The following is a 5,431-nucleotide window of genomic DNA, read 5'->3' as shown; positions in this document are numbered from 1 at the left end:
GGCCCTTGATAGAAATCTGTAGGGTACATGAATAAGTCAATCACTGTCTTACAGATAAGAACACGAAGAAGAATAATTCAACAGCCTGCGTGAAGCCACACAGTAAATGACTAGCAGACTATGTATTCAAAGGCAGCCAGGCTTCTGGTCCAAGATCCAAGGGTGTAACCATTCTTCTGTACTGCTTGCCAGTGAAATAACGGATGTGCGACTCACAGCTCTTTAAACTAGACAGCCTGGGTTTACCCGGGAGCAACTTAGCTGTGTGGCTTCTCTACTCATGATCATAATCATGTGAGATCTGTAGAGACAGCATGACATTTAAGCAAACATGCAAAATGATCTTCACAGCCTCCCATGCACCATAGCTCTGCTCTGACGGGATGTATAAGGCTTTGTATTAGTATAATGTTTATTCTGATGGTTATGATATGCAAGTTGCTACCCTCCCTGGCTGGGATGAAGCTACTGGGTCTCAGGTGTATGCAATCCTGGGCTTTATTGTTGTGCTTTCACAGGCAGAGATGAGCTTCTGCAGAGACTTCTGGTTGACCTTGTGCGCTAACCCTTCTTATTTGCTGCATAGTTTAGGCAACAGGATTGCAGCACACAGGGATGAATTTATTTGCAAGGTTCTTTTTTTGCTCTGTATTTTACGGAAAGTTCTTCAGAGTGTTAAGGGTCTACTCACTACTAGATCAGACTCACAGTGATCTGCCTGTGTACAGCCTTCCAAGAGCTGGGATTACAGGTGTGTGCCACCATGCCCAGTCTCAATTGCCTTCTCAGCTTGCCCTAGGGGCAGGGCCAGCATGGCAGTGCAAGGTTCTTGAGAGAAAAAGCTATATGCCTTCCCTAGCATGAGTTTCTCGTTCAAATCACTTTTTCCCAGGGGTCAGCGAAAAGTCTTACAATGTCCCTTGCCATCGTGACAGAGCTTCCTTGCTGTCATTGCAAAGCTGTGGACTGTAGGAAGAATTTGAACTTATCTATCACCCAACTGGGTGGAGGATTCATAGTTAACTCAATTTCCCAAAAAGTAAAATCAGGTTTTCAACCCTCTTAAGTAATATCTTGTATTTCCTGAAGTTGTTTCATTGAGGAATTTGGAAAAAATAAGTCCAGGGAAATGTGGATCCAAACAGGAACCAAAACAGGGAAAGAAATTATGAAATAAAATAAACAAACAAGCACCTTCCATATAAATAGATACTTCCTAAGAAATCAATGGACTGTTCAGGACCACAAGAGCAGAGTGAAATGGTTTATAGGAATATGGCAAAGTGCAGCCTCTTTCTGCCTGAGGCAGCACCTCCCTGAACCCAGCCCTGGCCCCAGGGAAGGGCAACCAGAAGTAGGGTGTGGAAACTGAGGCTTGTTGGATCAACAAGCATGTCTGGCTTCAGTTGGTGGGACAAGGGGATGTTGTAGCCAGACAGACCAATTATTAGGATTAGAGGCATCAGGGAACATAGCGTGCTTTTGACAAGGCAGTAAGCTCAGTTTTTCCGGAATATGGCAAGAGGGGTGGTGAGTGTAGAAGCTGTGGTGGAGGACAGGAGCCAGGCCATGGCGTCGCCTTGTGTGGAAGGAGTCTGGTTTTCCTCTGATGGCAGGGAAGTGGGCATTCCGGGGAGTGCCTGGGCCAGGTCCAAGTGCCAGGGAGAGGGTGGATGGGTGGATGGCAGGGGCCTGGGGCTCTCGTGCCTCCTCCGCTGTGCACAGCCGACTTCTCCCCTACTCTCACCCCACTCCTCATTCTCCACAGGCTCTGGGCGTTGCTGAAACTCTCAGAAGAAGGGAATGCTTAGCCTGGGTCCAGAGACTTCCAGGCCAGGCTTTCATTGGATCCAGACCTGCACAAAAGCAGAACCCACAAATGCCAGGACTTGAATAAATCTTCGTCTGCACAGGTCAGAGACAGACACTTCCCTGTAGAGCACCCTGATCAGTACTGCAGTGGGCTACCCCAGACTAAAACCAAATTGTTTCTCCTTAGACCAGTGATGCCTCCTCTCCTGGCCTCAATGGGACCATCGTGCTCGCAAATCATTCTCATTTATCACATATCACTGCTGTTTTAGTTATGCATCTGCTTACTTAGCAAAAGGCTGTCCTTCCTGGGTATAGGAACAGAGCTGGAAAGGTGGCTTTTGAGGTTGCCCAGATAGTGAACTTGGATAGGAGGAGTCAGAGCACCAAACCTGTGCCATAGGCTCTGAATCACAGGATTTTTCTAACTCAATTCACGTTGTTTTCATTATTCCCGAAGACAGCCTCCTAAGTTCCAGGAGAAATTGAGTTGGCTGTCTGGGTTGGGGGAGGATGCCCAGGTCGGGGATCACGAGTAAGGTAAACGGGGAGGCATTTGGGAACCTCAGAAGCTCCTAGTCACCTACCTTCCACATCCAGAGGCACATTCCTCTCAGTTCTCACTTAACATTTCTTTCAGTTTTTTTCCTTTCAGCTAGGTGCAGGGGAAGTGCCTATCATTGCAAGAGGGAATCGTTGCCTCCATTTCTTTCTCCTTGAAGATGGAATAAAGCACTCAGTTTCGAAGAGCTCCCTGAAGCGATTAGGATCACTTGCTGTAGTGCTTGTGGAGTCCTAGATTGCAAACTTCTGAAAGCTGTAGAGGCCCCTCGAACTTTTGATTTGCTATTTCAAAAGAAATCAAAGAGACAGAGAGTTAATTTTTCACTCATAAGGTACGACCCAGGTCTGGTTTTGGGGTGGGGCAGAAAATACCAATTCTGTACTTTGCATATACTGAATCTTTAGGCATAACTTTTCAACAGTGTTCTCGATTAGCGATGGGGGAGGAGAGGGCTGTACACACTGGAGGAGCCTGGTCAGATGTGACTTAGGACAGTGTAACCATTCCATGGGTCTGGCATTGTTTGCAGACACTGGTCAGCCCAGGAGCGCCCCAGAAACAGTGCAAGGTCAAACAGCCAGCAAGGGCTTCTTGTAATCGACTTAGACAATGAATTGAAATTAAAACTATGCTTGGAATTATTCTGTAAGCCAGTCAAAAGTCATGGCAGGAGGTAGTTCCAGGAGGGCACCTAATGCTGTCGTCCAGCTCCTCGATTCTCATTCGTCACATCATCCCCTCCCTGAGCAGTGAGCTAAGCTTAAGCCAGGGCTTCACTTCTGACCAATAGAATATGGCAAGGATCTGGATGGCACTTCAAACTGCGGTAATGGAATAGTGATGCTTTTGGTGCATGTGGTACTAGGGATTTCACCTAGGGCCTTCCCACTGAGCTAGGTCCCCAGCCCTTTATTATTATGTATTTATTTATACAAGTTCTTGCCAAGTTGCTAAGCTTTACAAGCTGGTCTCAAACTTGTGGTCTTACTGCCTCAGCCTCCCAGAGTGCAAGGATTACAGACACGCACTACTGCTCCTGGCTGAGGATTTTTAACACTGACTTTTCCAGCTCTGACAAGGCAAGCTGTCTGTGGAGATTCTGTGGAGACAGTGAAAACGTGTTACCGAGAAGCCAGATTTGTGGCTAACGTGAGAAAGGGTTGTTATCAATAATAAACAGAAAGCTCAACCATATCAATAAAAATAAATCTCAGATATCCACAATAAGGAGAAGAGAATAACTTCTCTGTAGTGAAAATCCACTTGTTTTTAAATCAGTGGAAGGTGTTCAAGCTCCAAAATCATCAGTCACACAAAATTATCACCAGTTGAAATGAAGTCTCATTGCTTTAAGCTTTAATATCAAATTTGAAAAAATTTTTGAAAAGTCAGTAAAGAATGTTTCCAAGTATATTAAAAGATAACAAAATCTCATTCCTTGCTAATTTTGTGTAAATTGCTGCAACCTCTTGGGAGAGCAATCTGCAGTGTATCACAAGCTTTATAAATATACATACATTTAACTCAATAGTTTCGTTTCTGAAGTATATCCTTAAAAAGAGAATCCATGTAACATATTCATCAAAATATTATTTATAATTGTAAAAAAATTAAAGAGTTTAAATGTCAACAAAAAGGTTTAATTATACATATCTTCTTATTTTAGCCTTAAAAATGATATTTGAATATGAATGTTACATGATGAGAATTTCTTGTCATGAAATTACAACTCACAGCACTGATTCCCCCTACTGTTACACAAGTATAAAATTTGATATCATTTTATATTATAAATACTAATGCCACAAATTCCAAGCACAGAGGATAAAGTTTTTATGAAGGGAATGAAGGACTCCACTTACAGCTCTCAGACTGGACTGAACTGAAGCATCCCGATTCGATTCCCTGCGCTGTGAGACAGGCCCTGTGAATGCTGGTCTGTGTAACAGGAGCTAAAGGCCTCGACTTCGGAACTCACTCGCAAGAGCAGAGAGCTGCTAGGTGTGGAGCTGGGGGTTGAAGCCCACCTGTCCGCGCTCGCACCTGTACCTGTGAGCCTCTGCTGTTGGAAGACGTGGCAGAAAATATGCAGTCCATGAAGAGCAGCGACCGCCTTGCGAGAGGGCGCTAGGGAAATGCGCCGTCGTGGCGTCACGGCCGTCCTCTCTGTCATCACGGCCTTGTGCTTTCTCTACCTTCTAGGTTTATTTCATCGCTGTGATTTTACTGTTTTGTGTGGGAAAGCAGGCAAATTAGAGTCAGCCGTCGTTTCCAAATGGATTGATGTTAGACACGTGACGGGTGGAACGGAGATGTACCGGCTCACAGGCTGATGGTAAGGTGACATCTGGGGTGAGCTCTGTCCCCTGGGGCACATTGGTCCCCTCTTCACACAGACTCCTCCCACAGCTCCCTGCTCTAAACTGTCTCAGTGAGTTTGAAATAAAGGGGTTGAGGTAGGCTACTCTGGAACACCCCAAAGCGCGGTGCCCCCAGCCTGCGAATCTGTTCTATAAGCGCAGATGTCTTATTTCTCTTCCTGGAAACCTTTGCGTTCCCCACAGGCGCATGCCGATTACTTTCTAGCCGCTTTGGGGTAACAGAGTGGTGTTTCCTACACAAAACTGTTTTCCTCGATGTTTGCTGCAAATCCAAATTTCAGTGCCAGCAAAGGATGCACTCTACCTTTATTTCTCCTCCGACCTCAAGCGAGAGCGAGTTCACCCAGCCGCTCGTGGGGCCTCCGTGTCCGCGTTCACTGGGCCGCTGGGTTGCTACCCGGATGGAGGACTTGGAAGGCTCACTGGCTCCCTCTCCGCTCAGCACACAGGCACTGAGCTCCTACCTGGGACCACCCCTCCGCCAGGCACAAGGTCTAGGGAAGTGTCTCCATTGGCCTCAGACATTTCTGTTAATTTCTCCTGTGGTGCTCATTCTGATTAGAGTTGAGTGGACTCTGCTTGGACTTCCACCACTTTACAGGCTGTGTGACTTATATTCTTAGCTCCTCTAGACATCCCTGCCCAATATTTATTCATGTAAGAACTGTCACAC

Source organism: Octodon degus, unplaced genomic scaffold, assembly GCF_000260255.1.
Source record: "Octodon degus isolate 3935 unplaced genomic scaffold, OctDeg1.0 scaffold00006, whole genome shotgun sequence".
NCBI lineage: Eukaryota > Metazoa > Chordata > Mammalia > Rodentia > Octodontidae > Octodon > Octodon degus.
Note: the sequence above shows the minus strand (reverse complement) of the source record.